The sequence below is a fragment of the Vulpes vulpes genome, chromosome 16 (assembly GCF_048418805.1).
Source record: "Vulpes vulpes isolate BD-2025 chromosome 16, VulVul3, whole genome shotgun sequence".
Taxonomy (NCBI): domain Eukaryota; kingdom Metazoa; phylum Chordata; class Mammalia; order Carnivora; family Canidae; genus Vulpes; species Vulpes vulpes.
Window position 1 is genome coordinate 81,304,944 of NC_132795.1, and position 12,709 is coordinate 81,317,652.

Genomic DNA, 12,709 nt, shown 5'->3' on the forward strand with positions numbered 1-12,709 from the left:
CATATAGGACTAAGTCTCACATTTTTCATCAATAACAATTATATAATAATAGAACCTACCTCATAAATAACACAATATGGTTATACTAACTGAAACCATATAACATTTTTAAGCATGTTTGAGCTCTCAATGAATCTTTTTTTAAAAATTATTATTATTAATTTATTTGTTAGAAAGAGGTAGAGAGCATGAGCAGGGATGCAAGGGGCAGAGGGAGAGGGATGAGCAGACTCCCCACTGAGCAGGGAGCCCTACATGGGGCTCCAATCCAGGACCCTGAGATCCTGACCTGAGCCAAAAGCAGCCGCTTAACCAACTGAGCCACTTAGGCCCCCTGAGCTCTCAATGAATCTGGACTTTTACTACCATCAATATGTCTGTGTGTCTGTGTTTAAATTTCCATTTAAACACCTTAGAAATAGCTAGAGGCAATTAAATGAGTAAATATTTTCAGCAAAATAGATATATATTGGTTCTTGGACCATTTTACTGTCACAATTACCTAAATCAAAGATTATTAAATTTTAGTTATGGACTTTAGTCTTCTGAGAAAGTGCTAGGTAGAAATTTTAGCCAGGGACTTCTGAGCATGAATACTGACTTCTTTCCCAGATGATACTGTGACCCTATTGATAACTAAGTTTGGTTCAAAAACAAGACAGGACTCAGATGAATAATTCTTGCTTTGTTTTGTTTTGTTTCTTAACTATGTAAGCTCCATGCTGTAAACCAATTTTACTTCTTAGATCTGACAAATTCCTAACTTGCTCTAACATTATTGGCATACATTTTCTACATTAAGAACTCTGGTGATCAAAGAGTAAAGCACCAAGATGTGCTGCTCTGTGTAACCTCTTGATTTTGTAAGATGTTGTGTCTTTAAGTAATTGTATTGAGAACTTAAACTAATCTTACTGTTTGTGTGTGTTTGTGTTGTGTGTGAGAGAGAGAGAGAGCACATGTGTGTGTTCTCTTCTCACCTACACACAATGCATCTAAAATAATGCACACTGTTGTTTTCTAGCTCTTCAATGATATGGTTTATATCATTGAAATATATGAAACTACTTACTCATAACTCAGTTGGTGGCAATCTAATGCTCACACTGTCTATAGAATCTGAATATGGACATCCCCAAATGTAAATGTTTACTTATATAAATACATAGCTATGGGTGTGAATGAATTAAGTGATTAAAACATCTTCATTTTTTTCTCTTTCTGAGAAAATACTAGGTATAGTTTCATTTTTTAATATTTTTATGAAAAATATTTTGTTGGAGTTTGCCATATTGGAGTTTGCCAATTGACAAATAAATCTACCTCCATCTGAGAATCTTTTAATGCCACAATCATGATTAATATCATTGTATTTCAAAATAATAAATGGAATAATAGAAATAATAGTTCTAAACTAACTTGAGTAGAAAGATAATTGGCACTAACCACTCTGATATGTGAGTTAACAGATATGTGAGTACTGAAGAAAAGTAAATGGGTATACTTTTATTGGAAATGAAACATAAACTTAGTATGGTATTTATTGGTAAATACATCATGTCTGGGAAGGAAGGTGGCCAATTAGAAACTTTTACTCCTTTTGCATGTATGAGCAATTGCTGTGAATTTTTCAAGTTGTAAAAAGCTATAGAGGAATATTAAAAAATGATATTCAGAAAAAAGATAAAGGCTGATTTTACTGATCTTAATGCAACTAATATTAGCTCTAAGAATTGTAGTATCAATGAACAGTCATTGAAAGACTCATAAATAATATACACTATATATTTAAATATATGTATGTGTATGGTTAGTGTCTGTGTTTTGTTTATGTAGGTTCTAATGATAGCTTGGACTTTAGTAAACATAAAAATATAAAAACTACTCCAATTCTTTTCTCCTTCCTTCCTTCCTTCCTTCCTTCCTTCCTTCCATCCTTCCTTCCTTCCTTCTTTTCCTCCCTTCCTATTAACTCCTTTAAAGTCTTACCCTTTGCCCTAAAAAAGTCTTCTCTGAGCACTTGAGTCTATATATATGGACTATATATATAGACTATAGATATATATGGAGTACATATAGTATTTATACAGCAGTCCAAAGATAAAAAGAATTTCAAAGTTATTAAAAATATTATGAGTCATAGCTCCATCACTTATTAACTGGGTGACATCAAAATAACCTCTACAAGCCTCAGTCTCTTTATCAATAAATGGAAACAAAATTAAATGCTTATTTTTAAATGATAGTTACATGGGAAATATATGGAAAGTCCATGGATCAAAGCCTGGGACATACAAAGAGTTCAATAACTGGTAATTTTTTGTTATTAGTACTAGCCCTAAAAAATCACTTCAGTGAAAAATTATTTTTAGCCCTAATTTTGTAGATTTTTTTTCTCTCATCTGATTCATAAAACTTTCTACATATCTTTTCATTTTTCCTAAGGATAAGCACACTGGTTGGCACAGAGATCTCAATTTGGTTCCGTAAAGCCCAATAATTTTGAAGACTGAAGAGATCACAGAGATTATTTATTCTGTTTCTCTCATTTTCAGAAAGTATGGGTGAGGTAGATTTAAGTGACTTGCTTATAATCACCAATTTATTTTTGATAGACTAAAAACAAGATTCCAGATTTTCTGTCCCTTGATCATTACTATTTCTACTCTTACATACCACTTTATATAGAATATAAACATATAAAAAGAGAGTTACATTTTTACATATATTTTTATGGCTATAATCTAAGTTACAAAATATTTTCTCTACAAATGTGTCTGCCTCAAAGAAATTAAAACACATCTTAATTACATTTTGTATTTATTCTAGATAATCGAGACTATCTGTCTACTTTCTTCTCTTCAACTTCTTTGACTATATCCAGGACAGGGGAATCAGGTGATTCCACACATAAGACAAGTTCCTTTGCCATCATTACTCATCTACTGCCTTCTCACTCTCTATGAGATGGAAAGTTGATCTGGTTGTGAGGAAGTGAGAAATATGCCATCTGCTCTGTTTTCTTTTCTAAGCAAAGGTAGAACCGTTTCTTTCCTCTTTCCTCCAGTTTAGCTATCATTAATTTTCACTCATTGTTTTTAAGCACCTAATCATGCACATATCAAGGAGCTAAGATATCTGCTCTTTTAAAATATTGTCAGAAATTCTAAGTGAATAATGCTGTAAAAATTTACTCATTTAATGTTAATTAATTCAAGATTTATTCTTATATGAAAAATATATGGATTTCAGAATTTGCAATCTGTAAAAGCCTCATTTGAAAATCATTTACATGTTGGAAGTTAACAAATGTAAGAGTTTCTATATTTATGGATTTTCTTGACACCTCTAGGTCTCTGTTCTTTATTCCAAAAAGAAATAACTATATAATTTATTTTGATTATGATAACTAGTAATTGAGTTTACTTTGACAAACATACATTCGTGCAGCAATTATACTTTCCAGAGGAAATAAATGCAAAAGGTAAATGGATTAAAAATAATTGACAACAATATAAAAATCTATTCAGACAGCTGAACACTTGATCATTCTCCTTCTGTATATCATCTTTTTCTCTCTCTACTCCAAAGAGAAAATGTGATGACTGGCCAAAAATCATCAGAGTGGATAATGGTGGCATGGTCTAGAGCTCAACAGTTTTAGACTCAAAACAATCTTCATACAAACATAAATAAACCTATGTAAGCCTCTTAAATGTACTGAGCCTCAGTTTCTTGATCTGTAAAAAGGAGCTAATAATATCTATTTCTTGAGACTTTTGCATGGATAAAATAGTTGGTATATGCTGCTGAACACAATTTCTAGAACAAAATATATTGTCAATATACTTTGGCAATTTTCAAAATTTTCCCCAAATATATCTTTTTTTTTTCCTTTTAGGTTATTATATTTCAGACTCAAAAGTTAAAAACAATATATCTTTACCTTTAATTTATCATACAATCTTAATTTCTTTATCAAATATGTTTAAGTGTCGGTTTAGTGGATTAAACTAGGGTGCCTGACTGGCTCAATTAGTAGAGTCTACAACTTTTGTTCTCAGGGTCATGAGTTCAAGCCTCACATTAGGCACGAACCTATTTAAAACAAGTGACATTCTAGATAGACAATTGTCATTTATTTATTTTTAATTTAAATTCAATTAATTAATATATATTTTAATTGTCATTTTATTGATATATAAATACTGAACATGTTCATGAGTTATCAGATTCTAAAAGATTTAAGAATTCTAGTAAAGAAATAAGACATATGTACTCAAAATATAGTAAGGTAGGCTATAACTCTATAAAATTTTTTTCTAGCTTATAATGGATTCCTAGTGTCTATTTCAGTTCAACTTATACTAAGTACTCAATAAATGATTAATGAATTAATTATCAAAATCATGAATTAATGGAATGTAATGAGGGTTGTACGGGATAAATTCAGAGGAAGGAGTGATTTCTTTCCTGGAGAAATACCTGACAAAGTTTCATGATGAAACTAATTCCAAAAATCATAAGTTTTAAGGAAGGAAACTTTAAGGACCATTAACTCCAACTCACTACGTTTTTTTTAAACTTTTAATTTTTATGTAGTTTCAAATAAGAGAAAAGTTGCAATGATTGTACACTAACTCTCATTTATCCCTTACCCAAATTATATTTTTCCTCATCTGTTTTATCATTGTTGATAAGAATTAACTGAAAATAAGCTAGAGATGTGTGCTTCTTTACACCTTAGTAATTCATTTGTATCTCCTAAGACATGAGTATTATCTATATAACCATATTACTACAATTTAATATTGATACAATTGTTACCTAATCTATAGTCCATATTCCAATTTCATCAATAGTCCCAATTTTATTTTGTACCTATTTGGTTCCTACTTTTGAACTCAATTCAGAATCACATATTGTATCTTGTTGTTTGTCCTGTTTCCTTAGTCTTTTTTTTTTTTTAATTTTTTATTTATTTATGATAGTCACAGAGAGAGAGAGAGAGACAGAGACACAGGCGGAGGGAGAAGCAGGCTCCATGCACCAGGAGCCTGACGTGGGATTCGATCCCGGGTCTCCAGGATCAGGCCCTGGGCCAAAGGCAGGCGCCACACCGCTGCGCCACCCAGGGATCCCCCTTAGTCTTTTTTTTTAAATATTTTATTTTTTTATTCATGAGAGACACACACAGAGAGAGAGGAGTAGACACAGGCAGAGGGAGAAGCAGGCGCCATGCAGGGAACTGGATGTGGGACTCGATCCCGTGTCTCCAGGATCAGGTCCTGGGCTAAAGGCAGCGCTAAACCACTGAGCCACCGGGGTTGTCTGCCTTAGTCTTTTTAATCTTGGATACTCAGACTTTCTTTTTGTGTCTAAAACATTTTTTACAGAAGTGTGATTTTGTTGAAATCACCTCAGATTGGGTTAATCTGATGTTTCCCTATGGTAAGATTCAGATTATGTATTATTTTTGGCAGTAATACCACAAAGTGATATGGTGTCTTTCTTACTGCTTATATAAAGAGTCACATGATGTTGATTTGTCCCAATACTTAAAATTCATTGATTCTTCATTTCTGTTTTGTTTCTACTCCAAGATATGTAAGAATTTAAGAATGCTTACTTTTTTTTTCAGTATGGAATTATGGATTCTTATTTTACTGAATACATTATAATTTATCACTCATAATCTGATGCTCAAATTATCCCTTTATGTCCTTCTGATAGGTCCTCATTATTCTCTTAGCAGTTTCTTTCTTTCTTGTGTAATGTGAAGCCCCAAGAGAATTCTTTTACTTGACCTGCCCCAGTCCTGGAATAGACTTTTATCCATTACTGGAGAATGCTAGCTTATTTTTAAATGAATGATTGGAAAAGAAATGCATGTGAAGGTGCTTTTTAATCTAAAATTTTGAAAAATCATGCTTTCCATTTTATAAAGGAGTAAGTTCATGGTTTCTTATGTAAATTGTTAGTTATGGTAAGCAGACATCCAAAGCAAAAAAAAAAAAAAATAATAATTTAATTTAAAAAGGAAAAAAAAACAAGAAATTCAAGACTACAATTCCTTTGCTACTTTTTGTCCTACATATCCCTGTTACTTCACAGTCTGAGAGAAAAAAAAATCTTATTTTCTTCCTCCTTTCAAACACATTCTCTTTTCTGCTTTTTCTTTCCTCCTTGAACCCCACTCCAACTCCTGGATCATGAGGATAATAAAATGAGACCTTTACCAAAGGTAAATAAAGCTCATGTTTTCCTCCTATGAATATCCAAGAGAAGAAATCTCGAGTTGTTTAGCTACCTGCTTATAATTTGTATGTATTTTAGAGGTGAAAGAATAGAAAAATAACACACATGAATTAATGTACCAGTAAATTATCTTGTCCCAGCTTTTTCTACCATATCAGAAGATCATTTTTCTTGCTATCTTGATAACTAAACATCCAATATATATTGCTGTGTATTTGTATGTGAGTAGAAACATCAGATTCAGCAGGGGTTGACTTTATGTAAAATTGTTTTCCTGCTGCTCTGGGTTCATGTGAAAGTAAACCAGAGAGTAAATCTATTCACTCTAAGAATCTATGAATTTAAAGTGTTCACCCTTTCCAGGACATGGGCTAATACACCAAAAGAAAGAAGTGTTTAAGGAATGGAACTCTATAGATATATGGTAAGATACTGTTTGGAGAAAGGATCAAAAGCATTAGAAGATGGAACAAAACCTTTATTTTTTTGAAAGATCACAAACTTCAATATATAAACATATTTCTACTAAGTACGTTTGAGTTTAGTGCCTACATAACATTTTTTGAAATGGGAACCATTTAAATCAGACAACTTAGGTCAGGTAATAATGCATTGCTGAACTATAAAACCAGAAGGTAGGCATTTGTGAATAGGGATTCAACACATCTGGAGTGTATTCCCAGAGCCATTGCTAATAAGTAACGGGATTCTCATTTGGACAATTTTTGCTTGCAGGTGGCAAAATGAGTCTTCCCCTTTGCTCTAGGGGTTTAGAACCTAGAATCTTGGCAAAACATGGAACTCCTTTTGTTTATGCAGAAACAGATAGAGCCGGGAGTTAACATTCATTTGTAATTTCCTTAGGGATAAAGTAGGTTCAATTATCAGCAGGAAAGGTAGCTTTCTCTGAAAAAACTAAGGATGATGACTTCCACATTTCCTCACTTAATATGCATCAAAAAGTGGACACTGACCTTCAATGAGTACAGCTCTCATTTATTGAGTAATGAAGCAATTTGCTGTCAAATTGTCTCATCAAATTCTAGTAGTCATCTGGGATACAATGGATAAGGAGTTTAATTTTATTATTTTCATGGGATCAGACCACTGGGACTGAGTCTAATTTAGGAAGGCACAGTTGAACACATACTTTCTGTAGATTCCTTAAAAATAATATTTTAATTCTTTTAAAATAATGGGCTATAAAATGTCTTGGTTTTTATTTATTTTATTTATTTATTCATGAGAGACACAGAGAGAGGAGGCAGAGACACAGGCAGAGGGAGATGCAGGCTCCATGCAGGGAGCCTGAGGTGGGACTCAATCCTGGGTCTCCAGGATCATGCCCTGGGCCAAAGGCAGGCGCTAAACCACTGCACCACCCAGGGATCCCCTATAAAAAGTCTTGTAAACAGATTTTGTTTTTATAAGCCCTTAGACTTGAAAACAGAGTTCCAAAGGGACTCTGCTGCACTGTCAGAAAAATTCATGAAAGAAAATATCTTCACAGAAAAAGAACACATCTATCCAATAATACTCCAACACTACCATTCAGTTTTCTTCCCAAAGTTCAGCTCTACGTCATTCAAGGAGAGCATGTTAAAATAAGTTTACTTGAGCAGACCCAACATATGGAAATGGAGGTCCTAAGAGAATTCCTTTGAGCTTATAGTAGTTTAGACATAAGTTGATCCTTACTCAATTAAAAATGGAATTTATGATCCTATTTCAATCTTAACTCTACATATTCTGCTTTGATAAACGCTATCCTCAGCATTTGGATTTCCCTACTATCAACAGTACACATTAGCTATGCACCAGGATCATATTTGAGAATTGAACTAGTATTTTCTAACTCCACTAAAGAGTTAGTGAGACTAATTAAGATAGATTTGATCCCATCTGCTAGATGTCTTTCTTTATATCAAATTATACCACAGAGTATTACAAACCTAAACTTTGTTGGCTTTGATTCCTTCTGAAATGTCTTTGTTAGCCTATAATTTCATATCAATGTTATGCCTTTGGCTTTTAATAAGGATGATAGAAGAATCAGGTAACCTGACAATTAATAACAGTATGCATTAGTTTTTCAATTGTTGCTGATGAAGATTTTCAAAATAAACTGCCATTATATTTGACATAAGAAAAAAATTCTTAACATTATCTTTTAGTTGAATAGAATAATTAGAATTTTACCCCAATTCTCCATTCATCTTGGTTTTTAAAAAGCTTGGTGTGAATTAATATTCAGTCACTCACACTTTGATGTATTATTTACTTTTTCCCATTTCCTTATTTTCTATTTAATCTTGGTGTTGTATGGTGCTCTTAACTTGGTCTTTTATTGAAAACCATGACAAAATTTTGAGGATATGTGGGGGATACTCATTTTATAAAAATACATTCATCATAGTCATATTCTGCAAAGTAAAGCCACCGTAACCTTTATTTAAAAATACAATTTGTTAAGTGTTTCTTTAAGCAATATATGATAGAGGGTGTAAAATGGGGAAATTATTAAATATTCAGTCTATTTTTAGCTTTATTACTTCCCTCCTTTTTATAAATTGAATATTTACTAACCTATAATATTGATCCAGGAATAACTTTCAAGGTTTGGTTAGGATTTACACTGTATAATTTATTATTGGAGTTTGTCTATTAGCTGAGATAGATGTTCATGCTGCTTGTAATACAAAAGTCATGAGTTCAATTCTTGAGTGGATCATTTATATCTGCTTCATTCCAACACCCCAACAAGTACCTATATCTTTGGTTAATTCTTTTTTTTTTTTTTTTTTAATTTTTATTTACTATTTATGATAGTCACACAGAGAGAGAGAGAGAGGCAGAGACACAGGCAGAGGGAGAAGCAGGCTCCATGCACCGGGAGCCCGACGTGGGATTCGATCCCGGGTCTCCAGGATCGCGCCCTGGGCCAAAGGCAGGCGCCAAACCGCTGCGCCACCCAGGGATCCCTCTTTGGTTAATTCTTAAACAAATGTGAACAGTTAGACATTAGGTTAAATGGATATGAAAAAAATAAATATTTAAGTGTGCAAATGTAAAATATAATCAATAATACAAATAAAAATATTATTTTAATATATAGCAAAAATATATGTTATTGATTAGTTTTGTCTAGAATTAGGACATCAATCAATAGCAAAAATTATAAATAGGCGAGCAAACCAGACTATTCACCTTTTGGTGCTGGCAACTGTTGGTTGACTATATGCAGAACAATTCTTTTTGATATGTAAATTCACAGGCTTAAAGTTACTAGGTTAGCATTACAAGATTTTTCTTCACTTCTAAGAAGCATTCCACTTTCAGATAATAACTACTCATCAATCCTTTTGGGTCAGAATCCATTAATTTTTACCATATCCTCTTTCATATAGAATGAACACAATATTTCTATTTAAATTTTGTGATGAAAATATAACCTTGATCTTAGCAACCTAATTCTTATCAACAGTTTTGCTTTAAGACACATTTTTAGGGGGATCCCTGGGTGACTCAGCAGTTTAGTGCCTGCCTTCAACCTAGGGCATGATCCTGGAGTCCCAGGATTCAGTCCCATATTGGGCTCCCTGCATGGAGTCTGCTACTCCCTCTGCCTGTCTCTGCCTCTCTCTCTGTGTCTCTCATAAATAAATAAATAAATAAATAAATAAATAAATAAATAAATAAATAAAATACTAAAAAAAGACACATTTTTAAAAGACTGCCTTAAGAGTTTAGGACCCATTCTTTTTTTCTTTTCTTAAGATTTTCTTTCTTTCTTTCTTTCTTTTTTTCTTTCTTTCTTTCTTTCTTTCTTTCTTTCTTTCTTTCTTTCTTTCTTTCTTTCTTTCTTCTTCTTCTTCTTCTTCTTCTTCTTCTTCTTTCTTTCTTTCTTTCTTTCTTTCTTCTTCTCTTTCTTTCTTTCTTCTTCTTTCTTTCTTTCTCTCTTTCTTTCTTTATTTTTTAATTTTCTTTATTTATTGAGATAGAGTATGTGCACACAAGCAGAATGCGGAAGGGCAGAGAGAGAGAGAGAGAAGCAGACTCCTCACACAGAGAGCCCAATGTGGAGCTCCATCCCAGGGCCAGAGATCAGGACCTGAGCTGAAGGCAGACACTTAACCTACTGAGCCATTCAGGCACTCCCTGACCCAGGCACCCCCACTTCCCCTCAGCCCCCAAATCTCTTTTCTAGCTATTTCTTGGATCAAGCCACCAGATACGGATGTACCTAAAACAGATCCCTCTAGACAATAGTAGAATTATTTATGCCAATTATACCATTATGCTAGATTGAGGAGATGTAAGATACAAAAGTGTGAAAATCTTATTTTTCCTGTACAAACATTCATAGGAGAGCAACCTTTTACATTATCTTTTAGCTTTTTTGTGATGCTTCAGAGCAGGAATTAACAAACCACAGCCAGGAGGCCAAATTTAGCCTACTGCTTGTTCTTGTAAATAAAATTTTATTGTGATGCAGCCATGCCTATTTATTTATATATTATCTATGGATGTTTTCCCAATACAATGGCAGGGCTGAGTAGTTGCTACTACTATAGTTGCTGCTACTAGTAGTTGCTGCTACTGCTATATGGTTTACAAAATTTAAATTATTTACTATCTGGCCCTTTACCAAAAAAAAAAAAAAAAAAAGTTTGCTTACCCCTGACATTTAGTAAAATGTGCACTGAGCAAGTCACTTAATAAATTTTCAGGCAATGTGAACTTATTTATGATAGGCTTTCTTTTTTTCTTTGGTAAGTAGGACATGCTTAATCAAACTTGATACCTACCACTAGCATAGTGGCCTTACTTTTCTCATCCATAATGTGGGGGAATATAATGAAATTTCATGTGCCAATATGAGAATTAAGTGAGATATGCCAGAGGTATTTGTTTGTTTTGTTCACTGCCATATTATTAGTGCTTGAGACATGGTAGGTACAACATGTATAAACAGACAGACAGATAAATACAAGCACCTTGCAGAGTCATGGCATGCATTATTAAATATTCAGTAAAAATAAGTTTCTGCTTTTTTTTTTTAGACATATTTGTTCACAGTAAGTTTCTTTAGTCTTATTTAGAATAGCTACAAGTTACTGGAGAGGATAACTTTTTAACCCATCATGCTGCTGGAGTCAGGAGAAATTCTGCTTATATGCAATACACACATGGGTTATTTTGAAGTTTAGCACAAAATTCTCAGAAATGTGTTTTTGTGGAAATCTTTTTAACTGAAATTCTTAGTTGCTGGATTTATGGTTCTATCTCTGTTAAAGAAAAATTGTGCAGTGAATAGTGAGAAACTTGGAAAAAGATCTCTCTCTCTTTCTCTCTCTCATATCTAAGTTCAGCTCTGAAGTCCATGAAAATCTGTAGCTTTAGGGTCTGGCAAAAAGATAATTTTGTTGGTAAAGTCTTCTAAGAAAGTTTGTGTTTTCTCATTCTCTATGGACTTTTAAATCATTTTTCAAATAATCAGTAATATAAGCATAAATAGGAAGGAAGATGGCCCTGATTTAAGAATCAACAACATAAGTAAGCATAGGTACCATTATTATAATTCTGAATTCTAGAAAAAAATGAACAAAAAAGGAGAAGAAAATGGGCTGCAGAATGGGGAGATGAGGTTGATTTGCCACTAGAAGTTGGGGTCAGTCCACTGATGCTAAAAAGAGAAAAAAATTATAAATAAGCAATCAGATCATATCACTGACTGGCCTGCTGATGTATTCATTTATTCATTAAACATGACTTATTGATCATTTATTTGTTAAATGATAGTTTTATATTAGTCAATGAAATAAATGGGATCCCTATCTTAATGGAGGATGTCTATAATGGATGGTAGGATTTATTCTCTTTTACAGATCCCTTAAGAATTCATATTAATGAATGTCTTTTCTCTTTTATTATGTGGAGCCTCCCCCCATTCATATGTTGAAACTCTAACATAAAAGGGTTGGTATTAGAAGGTGGGGCCTGAGGGAGGTAATAGGTTGGTTTGTTTATTTATTTGTTTGTTTTTTTATTTATTTATAAAAGATTTTATTTATTTATTCATGAGAGAAATAGAGAGGCAGAGGGAGAAGCAGGCCCTTTGCAGGGAGACTGATGTGGGATTCCTTTCCCAGGACTCCATGATCTCTCCCTGGGCCAAAGGCAGGCGCTAAACCACTGAGCCTGCCCAGGGGTCCCCGAGGTAATAGGTTTAGAAGACATCATGTAAGTGGACCCTCCATGAAGGGATTATTGTGTTGGAGGAAGTATAGAGCTTGTACTCTTGGAGGCTCTCTCTCTCTCTCTCTCTCTGTTCATCTTACAACAAAGCAAGAAGATAGCCATTTGCAAAGCAGAAAAAGGGCCCTCACAAAGACCTGACAATGGTGCCTCCTTAATCTTGGACTTCCTAGGCTCTAGAACTGTGAGAAAT